Genomic DNA, 15,084 nt, shown 5'->3' on the forward strand with positions numbered 1-15,084 from the left:
TTGTTCAGTGCAGGATGGTGTTGTTCAGTGCGGCATGGTGTTGTTCAATGCGGCATGGTGTTGTTCAATGCGGCATGGTGTTGTTCAGTGCGGCATGGTGTTGTTCAGTGCGGCATGGTGTTGTTCAGTGCAGCGTAATGTTGTTCAGTGCGGCATGGTGTTGTTCAGTGCGCAATGGTGTTGTTCAGTGCGGCATGGTGTTGTTCAGTGCAGGATGGTGTTGTTCAGTGCGGCATGGTGTTGCTCAGTGCGGCATGGTGTTGTTCAGTGCGGGATGGTGTTGTTCATTGCGGCATGGTGTTGTTCAGTGCGGCATGGTGTTGTTCAGTGCGGCATGGTGTTGTTCAGTGCGCCATAATGTTGTTCAGTGCGGCATGGTGTTGTTCAGTGCGGGATGGTGTTGTTCAGTGCAGGATGGTGTTGTTCAGTGCGGCATGGTGTTGTTCAGTGCGGCATAATGTTGTTCAGTGCGGCATAATGTTGTTCAGTGCGGCATAATGTTGTTCAGTGCGGGATGGTGTTGTTCATTGCGGCATGGTGTTGTTCAGTGCGGCATGGTGTTGTTCAGTGCGGCATGGTGTTGTTCAGTGCGGGATGGTGTTGTTCAGTGCAGGATGGTGTTGTTCAGTGCGGCATGGTGTTGTTCAGTGCGGCATGGTGTTGTTCATTTCGGCATAATGTTGTTCAGTGCGGCATAATGTTGTTTAGTGCGGCATGGTGTTGTTCAGTGCGGGATGGTGTTGTTCAGTGCGTTATAATGTTGTTCAGTGCGGCATGGTGTTGTTCAGTGCGGCATGGTGTTGTTCAGTGCGGCATGGTGTTGTTCAGTGCGGCATAATGTTGTTCAGTGCGGCATAATGTTGTTCAGTGCGGCATGGTGTTGTTCAGTGCGGGATGGTGTTGTTCAGTGCGGGAAGGTGTTGTTCAGTGCGGCATGGTGTTGTTCAGTGCGGCATGGTGTTCAATGCGGAATGGTGTTGTTCAGTGCAGGATGGTGTTGTTCAGTGCGGCATGGTGTTGTTCAGTGCGGCATAATGTTGTTCAGTGCGGCATGGTGTTGTTCAGTGCGGCATGGTGTTGTTCAGTGCGGCATGGTGTTGTTCAGTGCGGTATAATGTTGTTCAGTGCGGCATGGTGTTGTTCAGTGCGGCATGGTGTTGTTCAGTGCGGCATAATGTTCAGTGCGGCATAATGTTGTTCAGTGCGGCATGGTGTTGTTCAGTGCGGGATGGTGTTGTTCAGTGCAGGATGGTGTTGTTCAGTGCGGCATGGTGTTCTGTGCGGGATGGTGTCTTTCAGTGCGGCATGGTGTCGTTCAGTGCGGCATGGTGTCTTTCAGTGCGGCATGGTGTCGTTCAGTGTGGCATGGTGTTCTGTGCGGGATGGTGTCTTTCAGTGCGGCATGGTGTTGTTTAGTGCGGCATGGTGTTGTTCAGTGCGGGATGGTGTTGTTCAGTGTGGCATGGTGTTCAGTGCGGCATGGTGTTGTTCAGTGCGGTATCGTGTTGTTCAGTGCGGTATCGTGTTTCTCAGTGCGGTATCGTGTTGTTCAGTGCAGTATCGTTGTGTTGTTCGTATTGTGTTTAACACTTAGCCTCTAACACTTAGCCTCTAACACTTAGCCTCTAGCATCTAGAAGGTAAATAAATAGGAAGGAAGGACTCACCGGTGACGTCTTCGCCCACGTCCAAGCGTTGTACTTTGTATTTTCATCCTTCTGACAGTGGAAAACATAGCCAACAAACACCGTGGAACCTAAACGAATGAAAGAAAACTATCATTTGGCCACAACCAACATTCACAGATACAACACAATGTGACGTGCGGGTTGAGGTTAAAGGTTGAGTGAAGGGCCCTCGTTTTAAACTACTTTTTTGAAAAGGATTGGGAACAAGTAAGACGTATTTAATTTATTTAATGGGAAGTAGTAAGAGCTATTGAATTTAATCTATGTATTATATTCTATTGTATTGTATTCTGTTGTATTCTTTTGGATTGTATTCACACTAACCCCACTAAAACTTCAGCCCACAAAAACTCGCCTCTGGCGCCTAGCCTCTGGCACTTAGCCTCTAACACTTAGCCTTTAACACTTAGCCTTTAACACTTAGCCTTTAACACTTAGCCTAGAAGGTGAATAAATAGGGTTAAAGGTTGAGTGAAGGGACCTCGTTTTAAACTACTTTTTTGTAAAGGAGTGGGAACAAGTAAGACGTATTTAATTTATTTAATGGGAAGTAGTAAGACTTATTAAATTTATTTAATCTACTTTTCTTCCCAGGCAAAATTTGATGTGCTGCAATTCCAAATTTCCAAAGTGAATGAAGGAATGAAGTCCTTTAAATTATGATTTTGTATAAATACTAGGCATTAACACAAAATCGACGGCACAAAATGGGCAGACTTTACTTGTTTGAAAAGGACTGGTTACAAGACAGACTTTTTTAATTTATTTAATGGGAAGAAGACTTATTTAGTTTAATTGCTCTATTTTTGTTCCCTGGCAAAATTCGATTTGCTGCAATTCCAAATTTCCAAAGTGAATGAAGGAAAGAAGTCGTTTAAATTATGATTTTGTTTAAATACTAGGCATAGACACAAAATCTACGGCACAAAATGGGCAGACTTTACTTGTTTGAAGAGGACTGGTTACAAGACAGACTTTTCTGATTTATTTAATGGGAAGAAGACTTATTTAGTTTATTTAATCTATTTTTGTTCCCTGGCAAAATTGGATTTGCTGAAATTGTATTTTGCCAAATCTTGCCTTGAGACCTGATAGGAAGTATTAAACGCTTAGTTAAATCAATACAAGTTGGTAATAAGAGCGAGTAATGTTGGTTGAACCGATGAATGAAGGTTGAAAGCAATGTAAATTATGACTTTGTATAAATACTAGATATTAACAGAACATCTACTGTGCGAAATGGGCAGAGTTTACTTGTTTGAGAAGGAGTGGCTTATTCAAAACTAAGATTTATTTAATCTGTTTGTTCCCAGGCAAAATTGGATGTGATGCAATTCCAAATTTCACCACATGATGGTGCCCAATTTTGACTTCATAGGACATATTAAACACTTAGCTTGTTATTATGTTCAAGGTAATCAGATTTGTTTATTATTCTAATGGCCTCTTCAAAACTATTCTGGATTACTACTTTGGATCTATTCTACATTACTTGGCAACAACATACTCTGTAACAGATTAGGCAGTATAATCATATCTGTTAACTTGAGAGTGCCCACACTCAATCTACTTATCGTGATGTGTTAAATCAATTACTGTTAGACATTATTTGTCTGATAATCTACCAAATCTTTGAATTGAAGAATTTGTGATTTAATTAATAGCTTGTTCAGGGTAATCAGACTTGTATATAATTCTAATGGCCTTCTTTTGAAAACTATTCTGAATTACAACTTTGGATCTTATATTACTTTGCAACAATCTACTCCGTGACAGATTAGGCAGTATAATCACATATGTTAACTTCAGTGCCCACACTGTATTTATTTATGGTTATTTGTTAAATCAAGTACTGTTAGACATGAAATAGGAAGTGTTTAACATAAATGTTATGGCTACTCACCATTGTAGCTCGCTCCTGGTCAATGATACGAGCCTCTTCTTGCAGTGGAAAACTTGCAGCCAACAAACACCGTGGAACCTAAAGGAATGAAATTAAACATTAACATTTCGCCTCGACCAATTTTCACACGTACAACGCAACGCGGCTACACTTCTGCTATTACAAACGTAAATCTCCTTAAACACAATGAGTGTTACTTACCGTGTACGCTCTAGACGGTCCAGTTGCAAGCAGAAAATAAAGATATTTCTGTTGATAATCGTCGCTGCTCAGTGGCTCACGGCCATCGCGCCAACAGATTTGAATTTTGGCGGAGGTTCGGGCAATTACGTCATATCCACGGCACATGACTGCGACGTAATACCCGCTTATCTGAAACGGCAGTTAAAAGTAGAGTTACATCAAGTTTTCTTGGAACCTAAACGAATGAAAGAAAACTATCATTTGGCCACAACCAACATTCACAGATACAACACAACGTGCGGGGTTGGGGTTAAAGATTGAGTGAAGGGCCCTCGTTTTAAACTACTGTTTTGAAAAGGAGTGGGAACAAGTAAGACGTATTTAATTTATTTAATGGGAAGTAGTAAGACTTATTAAATTTATTTAATCTACTTTTCTTCCCAGGCAAAATTTGATGTGCTGCAATTCCAAATTTCCAAAGTGAATGAAGGAATGAAGTCCTTTAAATTATGATTTTGTATAAATACTAGGCATTAACACAAAATCGACGGCACAAAATGGGCAGACTTTACTTGTTTGAAAAGGACTGGTTACAAGACAGACTTTTTTAATTTATTTAATGGGAAGAAGACTTATTTAGTTTAATTGATCTATTTTTGTTCCCTGCCAAAATTCGATTTGCTGCAATTCCAAATTTCCAAAGTGAATGAAGGAAAGAAGTCGTTTAAATTATGATTTTGTTTAAATACTAGGCACAGACACAAAATCTACGGCACAAAATGGGCAGACTTTACTTGTTTGAAGAGGACTGGTTACAAGACAGACTTTTCTGATTTATTTAATAGGAAGAGGACTTATTTAGTTTATTTAATCTATTTTTGTTCCCTGGCAAAATTGGATTTGCTGAAATTGTATTTTGCCAAATCTCGATTTGAGACCTGATAGGAAGTATTAAACGCTTAGTTAAGTCAATACAAGTTGGTAATAAGAGCGAGTAATGTTGGTTGAACCGATGAATGAAGGTTGAAAGCAATTTAAATTATGACTTTGTATAAATACTAGATATTAACAGAACATCTACTGCGCAAAATGGGCAGAGTTTACTTGTTTGAGAAGGAGTGGCTTATTCAAAACTAAGATTTATGTAATCTGTTTGTTCCCAGGCAAAATTGGATGTGATGCAATTCCAAATTTCACCACATGATGGTGCCCAATTTTGACTTCATAGGACATATTAAACACTTAGCTTGTTATTATGTTCAAGGTAATCAGATTTGTTTATCATTCTAATGGCCTCTTCAAAACTATTCTGGATTACTACTTTGGATCTATTCTACATTACTTGGCAACAACATACTCTGTAACAGATTAGGCAGTATAATCACATATGTTAACTTGAGAGTGCCCACACTCAATCTACTTATCGTGATGTGTTAAATCAATTACTGTTAGACATTATTTGTCTGATAATCTACCAAATCTTTGAATTGAAGAATTTGTGATTTAATTAATAGCTTGTTCAGGGTAATCAGACTTGTATATAATTCTAATGGCCTTCTTTTGAAAACTATTCTGAATTACAACTTTGGATCTTATATTACTTTGCAACAATCTACTCCGTGACAGATTAGGCAGTATAATCACATATGTTAACTTCAGTGCCCACACTGTATTTATTTATGGTTATTTGTTAAATCAAGTACTGTTAGACATGAAATAGGAAGTGTTTAACATAAATGTTATGGCTACTCACCATTGTAGCTCGCTCCTGGTCAATGATACGAGCCTCTTCTTGCAGTGGAAAACTTGCAGCCAACAAACACCGTGGAACCTAAAGGAATGAAATTAAACATTAACATTTCGCCTCGACCAATTTTCACACGTACAACGCAACGCGGCTACACTTCTGCTATTACAAACGTAAATCTCCTTAAACACAATGAGTGTTACTTACCGTGTACGCTCTAGACGGTCCAGTTGCAAGCAGAAAATAAAGATATTTCTGTTGATAATCGTCGCTGCTCAGTGGCTCACGGCCATCGCGCCAACAGATTTGAATTTTGGCGGAGGTTCGGGCAATTACGTCATATCCGCGGCATTTGACTGCGACGTAATACCCGCTTATCTGAAACGGCAGTTAAAAGTAGAGTTACATCAAGTTTTCTTGGAACCTAAACGAATGAAAGAAAACTATCATTTGGCCACAACCAACATTCACAGATACAACACAACGTGCGGGGTTGAGGTTAAAGATTGAGTGAAGGGCCCTCGTTTTAAACTACTGTTTTGAAAAGGAGTGGGAACAAGTAAGACGTATTTAATTTATTTAATGGGAAGTAGTAAGACTTATTAAATTTATTTAATCTACTTTTCTTCCCAGGCAAAATTTGATGTGCTGCAATTCCAAATTTCCAAAGTGAATGAAGGAATGAAGTCCTTTAAATTATGATTTTGTATAAATACTAGGCATTAACACAAAATCGACGGCACAAAATGGGCAGACTTTACTTGTTTGAAAAGGACTGGTTACAAGACAGACTTTTTTAATTTATTTAATGGGAAGAAGACTTATTTAGTTTAATTGATCTATTTTTGTTCCCTGCCAAAATTCGATTTGCTGCAATTCCAAATTTCCAAAGTGAATGAAGGAAAGAAGTCGTTTAAATTATGATTTTGTTTAAATACTAGGCATAGACACAAAATCTACGGCACAAAATGGGCAGACTTTACTTGTTTGAAGAGGACTGGTTACAAGACAGACTTTTCTGATTTATTTAATGGGAAGAGGACTTATTTAGTTTATTTAATCTATTTTTGTTCCCTGGCAAAATTGGATTTGCTGAAATTGTATTTTGCCAAATCTCGATTTGAGACCTGATAGGAAATATTAAACGCTTAGTTAAATCAATACAAGTTGGTAATAAGAGCGAGTAATGTTGGTTGAACCGATGAATGAAGGTTGAAAGCAATTTAAATTATGACTTTGTATAAATACTAGATATTAACAGAACATCTACTGCGCAAAATGGGCAGAGTTTACTTGTTTGAGAAGGAGTGGCTTATTCAAAACTAAGATTTATGTAATCTGTTTGTTCCCAGGCAAAATTGGATGTGATGCAATTCCAAATTTCACCACATGATGGTGCCCAATTTTGACTTCATAGGACATATTAAACACTTAGCTTGTTATTATGTTCAAGGTAATCAGATTTGTTTATCATTCTAATGGCCTCTTCAAAACTATTCTGGATTACTACTTTGGATCTATTCTACATTACTTGGCAACAACATACTCTGTAACAGATTAGGCAGTATAATCACATATGTTAACTTGAGAGTGCCCACACTCAATCTACTTATCGTGATGTGTTAAATCAATTACTGTTAGACATTATTTGTCTGATAATCTACCAAATCTTTGAATTGAAGAATTTGTGATTTAATTAATAGCTTGTTCAGGGTAATCAGACTTGTATATAATTCTAATGGCCTTCTTTTGAAAACTATTCTGAATTACAACTTTGGATCTTATATTACTTTGCAACAATCTACTCGGTGACAGATTAGGCAGTATAATCACATATGTTAACTTCAGTGCCCACACTGTATTTATTTATGGTTATTTGTTAAATCAAGTACTGTTAGACATGAAATAGGAAGTGTTTAACATAAATGTTATGGCTACTCACCATTGTAGCTCGCTCCTGGTCAATGATATGAGCCTCTTCTTGCAGTGGAAAACTTGCAGCCAACAAACACCGTGGAACCTAAAGGAATGAAATTAAACATTAACATTTCGCCCGGACCAACATTCACACGTACAACGCAACGCGGCTACACTTCTGCTATTACAAACGTAAATCTCCTTAAACACAACGAGTGTTACTTACCGTGTACGCTCTAGGCAAAATTGGATGTGATGCAATTCCAAATCTATCTGAAACGGCAGTTAAAAGTAGAGTTACATCAAGTTTTCTTTTTTAATCAACACAATCATTTACAACCGTTGACCAGAAAGAATCGTCGAAATTCGACGTCCCCCACAAACGCCACGCTCACTCGCTTTTCAGGGCAACAAAAGTACTTCTTTTTAAAAACGATGAGTTGTACTTACCGTGTACGCTCTGGACGGTCCAGTTGCAAGCAGAAAATAAAAATATTTCTCTTGTTAGTCGTATGTTACCATCCGCTGTGTCTTTGTCAACATCGCCGCCATTTTCCTACTTCCTGCTGCGAGCCACGCCCACGGATTTAAATTTGGGCGGAAGCTCTTTCCATTGGCGTCGTTTTCGCGTATAGCAAATCCGATTGGTTGGGAAGGGGGCACGGTTATGCAGCCGAGGGGTCCTGTGATCGGTGGGATGTAAAGTAGGCGTCGACGTCACGTCCGCGTCACGTGACCACGACGTGGCAGACGTCATATAGCAACCGCTGTTTTGTTTAGTAGACTTACAGTTGTTATGCATTGACATAATGGCGCACACACCAAATAGATTTAAATAAATTAAATAATTCTTCTGCCCACTCTCTTTTAAACAAGTTAACTCTCCCCGCGGATTTGAATTCCGGCGAAAGTTACGCCCATCGACGTCACGTATGTCACGTGACCACGACGTGGCAGATGTCATATAGCAACCGCTGTTTTGTTTAGTAGATTTACAGTTGTTATGCATTGGCATAATGGTGTGCACTCAAAATAGATTTAAATAAATTAAATATTTCTTCTGCCTACTCCCTTTTAAACAAGTTAACTCTGCCCACGTCCATTGACGTCTTGTCTGCGTCACGTGACCACGACGTAGCGACGTCATATAGTAACCGCTGTTTTGACCAGTAGACTTAGTTATTATGCGTTGACATAATGGCGCACTGGTTAGCATGGCCACCTCTTAAGCATGATGATGCGGGTTCGACGCCTGATCAATGTTAGCATGGAGTGAGCTGAAGTGCATGGCGCTGAAGATTTGAATCTTTGAAATGCGCTGAGGTCTGACATATCAGGCAGAATGGTTTGCCATCACGTTCAACAAAAAATAGAAACTTTCCCACTCTGATTAAAACGTCCTGTGTTCATCTACGTATTTTCGTTTTGCTGTGCATCTTTTCCCTGCCATTTCGAGAGCCCAATTGACACTCATAGTTTAAAGAAATGTGTTTGCCCATCCTACTTTGTGGAATTTCACCACATGCGCTTTTGACCAAAATACCAAATTGAACTCAAGTGAAGCCAACACGCACAACCCCCCCCCCCCCCCCACACACACACACACACACACAAATGTTGATATGAACATAAAAGAGCCGCATGCGGTTCGGGAGTTGCGGCTTGGCCAAACCTGTACTATACAACTTTATTTGTATAAAATTTTCACAACAGCTGTCACACAAACAAAGCGGGAAAAACCGAAGACGTGCGTGTTCCGCCCACGCTGGATTTATTTGCACCTTTGAAAAGACACCGTATTGCCGCAGATGTGGCAAAGAGTACTTTTGGGCATCTGAGACGGAAGGATGTCCAAAGCATCACGTCACCTGCTCTGGTAGGCATGGTGGTGGGACGTTGAGGTCAACCGCTTTGGGGTTGGCTGACTCTTTGATCGCAGGATGCCACACACTTGAAGACAGAAGCAGAAAAGCAGAGCTAAATGCAAAATGTACTCACCGGTGACTCCAATTTTTTTCCCCCCTGAAGAAACAGCTGGACGGGTGGCCCCGGCTGGCCAGTGGGACTCTTGTTATTCTGACCCTTTTTAGTGCGCGTTTGGGGCAACAACCGTTTTTTGTGGCGCTCTCTTCTGGTTCAAAAGTGCCCTGCATGTGAATTTGCTTTTCCTGCCTTCTGATTGGATGAGCGCCGGTGTGACGCGGTGCCTCTGTCACCGTGGCGGGGGGTATACGTTGGCATCGGAGCGTCTGCCAACGTCTGAGACCGGCTGGCAGTGTATCGGAGGTGTCGAGTGCGGTGCCGCTGGAGCTCACTCACCAGCTGGTGTTAGGGCCACAGAATGAAGGCCAAGGAGAAGAATAGAAAGAGAAACAGAAACTTCTCCTCCAATTGTTTGATTTGTCTCTTCTGAGCTTCGATGAATTCTTTCAGCTCTTTGTTCCTCTAGGACGGACAAATGGAAAGTGGCATTCAAAAGCCAGTAAGCGTGCAAGTAAGTGCCGGGCTGGCTTTGGGCCCTTACCTGTTGCGCGCTGTGCAGCAGATCCATTCTCTCTTGGAGGATGCAAGCGTCGCGCTCCCTCAACTCGCACATCAGGGCTCGCTTCCATTGGTCCACGGCGCTCCTAAGCTCTTCTCTCTGATCCGCCGTCAGCACGTCATTCACGCCAGCGTGGCTGGCTTTTTCGCCGTCCGTGGCGGGGCAGTCCCGCTGCGGTAGCGCCTCGTACAACATGGCCTCCAGCTCCAGGATCCTCTGGGCCGCAATCCTCGTCCATCAGTGGTCCGGCGGGAGATTTGAGGGCGGCTTACCTTATGAGCCTGGTCCATGGAACACTTCCTGAAGTCCAACTCTTCATCCAGGTAGCCCTTCTGCTTGCAGAACATATCCTAGCACAGCTCAAGGTCAGAATTGTTGGGGCACATTGCCGGAGTTCCCCTTGGCTGATGTCGCGTGTCTGTCTACCTTCTCACTTTCAATGTCCAACATCTTCTGTTGAAGTGCTGACTTGGTCACTTTGATGTATTCTAACCACTGAGGAAAGGCTGCTGTCACATAAGCAGAATGCGAGAGCGTGCGTGGACGTGCGCGTTACCTTCTCGGCTAGGGTGAGAAGGGTCCTGGCGTGAATCACGACCACCTGCTCCTCGTTGGTGAGATTCTGCAAGAGCCCAAAGGCACAGCGTCAACAAGCTTCTTTCAGCGCAAAGCCTTCCAAAAGTCACATTTGAGCCGCCGAGTCTCGTGGAGTGCGAACATAAGGAGTTCGACATACACTTACGGCGTTATAGCCCAGGATGTCCAGCTTCTTCATCAGATCACTGATGACGATGTCCGGGGGAAAGGCGCAAGGAGCAATGTAAGGTGTTCTGGGACCTCGGGTTAAGGTTAGGGTTGCGAGGGACGCCTTACGTACGCTCACGCCCTCGGCCTCGCAGTAGATCTGCAAAGGGCTGAGGCCGTCTGGGAAACGGACTTGCAGAAACTTCAAGACGGGGGAGCGCCACTCCCTCTCCTGAAAGGCAGAGGCATGCATCCGTCCGTCCGTCCGTCACATCTCTGGCCTCAACACGCTTGTGCGAGTCTTCCCACCTCCAGCTCCAGGATGCGGAACTCAAGCAGTTCGTTTTGGTCTCGGATATCCTGGATGTGCTCTTTCAGACGCGCTTCTTCCGCCTCCATCCGCCTGACCTGAAAAGACAGTCAGACCTCATCTGCGGGGCTTCCCGACAGGTGTGACGCCAAGCGACTCCGCCCAGCGCCTTTCTTTCCGTCACCTTTTCGGCCAACTGCTGATTGCTCTGACGCAGCAGCTGCTTCTCCTCCACCCACTTGACATTCTAGAAGAGACAAACGCGTGGACAGCTTTGGAATGTTGTGTCATTTTCATCCACAAATTCTTTGGTTGACTGGAAAATGACATTTGCTTTTCTCCGCATTTTCCCAGCCACGTTCGGGGGGGGGGGGGGGGGGGGGGGGGTTGGTCCAGTAATGCCAGACGGATGAGTGACTGAAGAATGTAGCTATTTTGTCTGAGAAAAAGGTGTGCTCATTGATGAGCTTACCTGTCCTTGTTGCTTCAGCGCTGACTCCAGATCTGCTACTCTGCTTTGATAGTGACCCATTTCTACCATCAGCTTTTCTCTGGTCTGAAAGGAGGAGGAGGGAGGCTCCTCCTCCTCCTTTCAGACCAGAGAACACCCGAGGCTGGGTGAGAACGGGGAGGCTGCGACCCGGCCGGGGGTTGCGGGAAGGGGCGCCACCTTGATCTCCTTCTCGGCGTCGTAGTCCCCTTTCGCTGGTCTGGGCTAGCAGAGCGTAGGCTCGTTGCAGCGCTTGATATTCTTGCGTCAGCTGGCGGTAGCGAAGCTCCGCCTCTTCATGCACACACCAATGCAACACAGCACTAGTACCAGAATCAGTCAGACCGGCGACAAAGCACCCGCGACGCAAAGACGAGTCCGATTCCAGGCTGAAGAGGAATGTTTGGTGCCAATACGCTGGCAGAAATGGCGGGCTACCTCTTCGGGTTCCGTGTCGGGGGTTCTGTCGGTGTGAAAAGACAAGGACGATCCGTCCGAGTCCACCAACACGTCTTCGTCGTAGCCGTAAAATGTTTCGATGACCTGCGGGCGCGGAAGCAAACATCTCTCTGAACAAACTGAAGCGACACCTCACGATGAATCGACGAGAGGAACGATAGCGAGAAAAAGGCCATTTCATCTTGCGCAACACCAAGCAGCCGCAAACAAACAGACTCACCTTGCAGGACCTCACGCTTTGTTCCTCCTCAGAGATTCTCGACGTCGGTATCGTAGCAGCAAATCTCTCTCCTGTCGACACAAATAATCCGCCTTTGAGATTCTTTGGATGCAAAGGGAACGAACGGCTCCGGCGCAGAAACAAACGCGAGTCACAATGACATTTCTGACATGAGCTCCTGTCTCCAGAGCCTGAAAAACACGTCACCGGCGATGATTGGAGGGACGCTCGTCTTTTCCAAAAGTGACAACTACAGGGTGTGTCAGGGTTTTCCAGATTATCTTTATCGTATCATTGTGTTGCTTTGACTTTGACTGCGACCTGTAATAAATAATATTATTTATCCCTTATTTATCCCTATCGCTTATCCCTTCCTACACAAAGTCGTAAAACACCCCTTGCTATGTTTTGACTAGAGGTCAAGGGCTTCCTCTATTCAATCCACTCTTACACCCACCCTGTTTCTCTTAATTAAAATGCTCGTGCAGGAGCCGAGAGTCAGACTTCATTCGTACAACCGATGGACTCTCCACCTGCAGGTGTCCAAAAGAACTTACTTGTCTCCCGTGTGGTTCTTGCAAAATAAGTTGGAGCGAGCGCAACTCTAACAGGGTGCATTTTGCCACTAGCTGCCTACGGACAATGACGTCGCGCTCGCGGCTCATGGTTGACGGGCTGAGCAGCCGGGCAAGTCCGTCGTTTTCAGCGCACAGCGAGTGGCAAAGGCGCTGACAAAACGGGAGCTTTGAGCTGCTGAAAACGGCAAAACAAGTCTAAAGCGTGTTCAAACGCGTGCGCACAATGCTCCTGCTTGAAAGGTCGGAATTTAAGGGGCCAATTTTTTGGATGGCGGCCGCCGGCCAAGCTTTGGACGGAAAAGGTTTCCTGGCGACAGCGAGCGAGCGCGGCGCTGCCGTACGTGCACCGAGTCGCCTGCCTGAAGACCTTGGACAAGTCGTCGATGATGTGCCGCTGCTCCACAACTTGAAGGAACTCCATTTCACCGTCCTGCTGGCCGCAACCGCGGTCCAGGTCATTGAGCGAACTAGGCCTTCTCTGTGGAACACAAATGCAGTGGACTCTGTTGGCACGCCGCCGTTGTCCGCGTCGACTTACCAAGCTTGCCATCTCCTCGTTCTCCTGGGTGACAAAGCGCACTTTGTTTTCAAGGCGACACAGCACCAGCGAGAGTTCTTCATTCTTCCTGCTCAGGCGTTTGTTTTTGTACAGGAGTGGCAGAAACTGGCTTTCTGTTTCTCTCAGTCGCTTTAGCTGCAAGCATGAAGTGCGGGATGTGAAAGACGCACAACACGCGGGCCAGAACGTATCCATTCCTTTTGCATCGGTTTGAACGGAATCGTGGCTTTGGCTCCCAATAAAAGACATCTACCAGGCAACCGACTCGCCGCGCCGCTCAACTAATAAGCAAGCGCAATGGGTGCCTCGCTGGATGGCGCGCATCAAACGTAGCGCAAACCTTCAAGCGTGCCGTCAATAAATTACCAGTTCATTGCGCTCTTCAGAAAGCAGGGCGTTTCGATCCTCCAGTTTCCTGATGACTGCGCTGAGCTCAGCGATTTTCAGATGAAACCGTCGCGTGTCCCGATCCTCCTGAGACTGAAAACGCCCCGCAACACACACACACAAGCACTCGTTCAAAGTTCAAAACTGTTTTTGTGCTACCTTCCTCCAGCAACGAACTAAGTCATGCGTACTGCAAGTGCGTGATGAGGTGGCTTACGCAATGAAGAGGATTGCTAGTAGCGGCGTTGACCCCACTTCCAGGGTAGTTTAGGCCCGCCCTTTGGGAATCCCTCAGGGCAGCGATCTGCTGCTCGGCAGCCTGAGTCTGCAGCTGAAGGCGGTGGACGTGGCCGGCCCCAGGGCTTCATCCAAAACACTAACCGCTCTGTCTTTTAGCTTGAGCTCATCCGTCTGGATGTACAAACGGGGAGCGCTCAGGCAGGCGGGCAAACTCATTTGCCAGAATTGTGACAAAAACAAAGAGAGCAACCGGCCAATTTTTTTCTTGAATCGACTAGAACACCTTTGCTGTGACAAAAGCGAAGCGAGCAACCGGACATTTTCTTCTTGTGAAATAGAATAGAATAGAATGCCTTAGGTGTCATTGCACTGCAGGTATACAACGAAATTGGGAACATAGCCACGCACCGCGCATCTGATCAGTCCTACCAGTCGGCGGATCTCCCTCTCGCAGTCTCTCTTGGTTCGGCTCAGCTCCTCCCGATGCTGGTGATGAGCCGATCGGAGCTCGGCCGCTCGGGACTGCCAGGCCTGCTGGGCCGCTGCCAGGGCTTCTTCCGCGCTCCTGGTGGAGGCGACACCGCTCGGTCTCCCGACACCGCCGCGTCTCCTCCACCTCCGCCAGCAAAGCGCCCCCCCTCCTCACCTGAGCAGACATTGCGCCACACCGGGCCGTTGAGACCGCAACGGAGCGCCGCGACGCTTACTGGGGACAAGCTACACAATACGGTAGCGGCCGCATCGAAGCCCGACGTGGCGTGCGGATAGTCAGACACGGATAGAGCGGATCACCTTGTCCATGGAGCCGTCCCTCAGGCTGAGGACCAAGGCATTCAGTCGCTGGATCTCTCCATCTTTGATTTTGATCACTCTCATCAGCTCCATTTCATGCTGCCGCAGTAATGTCTCCCTGGTAATGGCTAACTCTTTCTGCTTCTCCTCATGGAGTTTGCTTTTGAGTTCCGTCATGGCGGCGGTGGCACGGTGGTGCTCCGCCCGCAGGTCCTGACTTCTCTCTCTCTCCAGACAGCTGACCTGACATGACTTAGACTTAGACAAACTTTATTGTCATCTTGTCTGCACATGGTGCATACAAAACGAAATTCCGTTGCATACGT

Source organism: Syngnathus floridae, chromosome 20 (assembly GCF_059516105.1).
Source record: "Syngnathus floridae isolate MCC-2025c chromosome 20, RoL_Sflo_1.0, whole genome shotgun sequence".
In the NCBI taxonomy this organism is placed as follows: Eukaryota; Metazoa; Chordata; class Actinopteri; order Syngnathiformes; family Syngnathidae; genus Syngnathus; species Syngnathus floridae.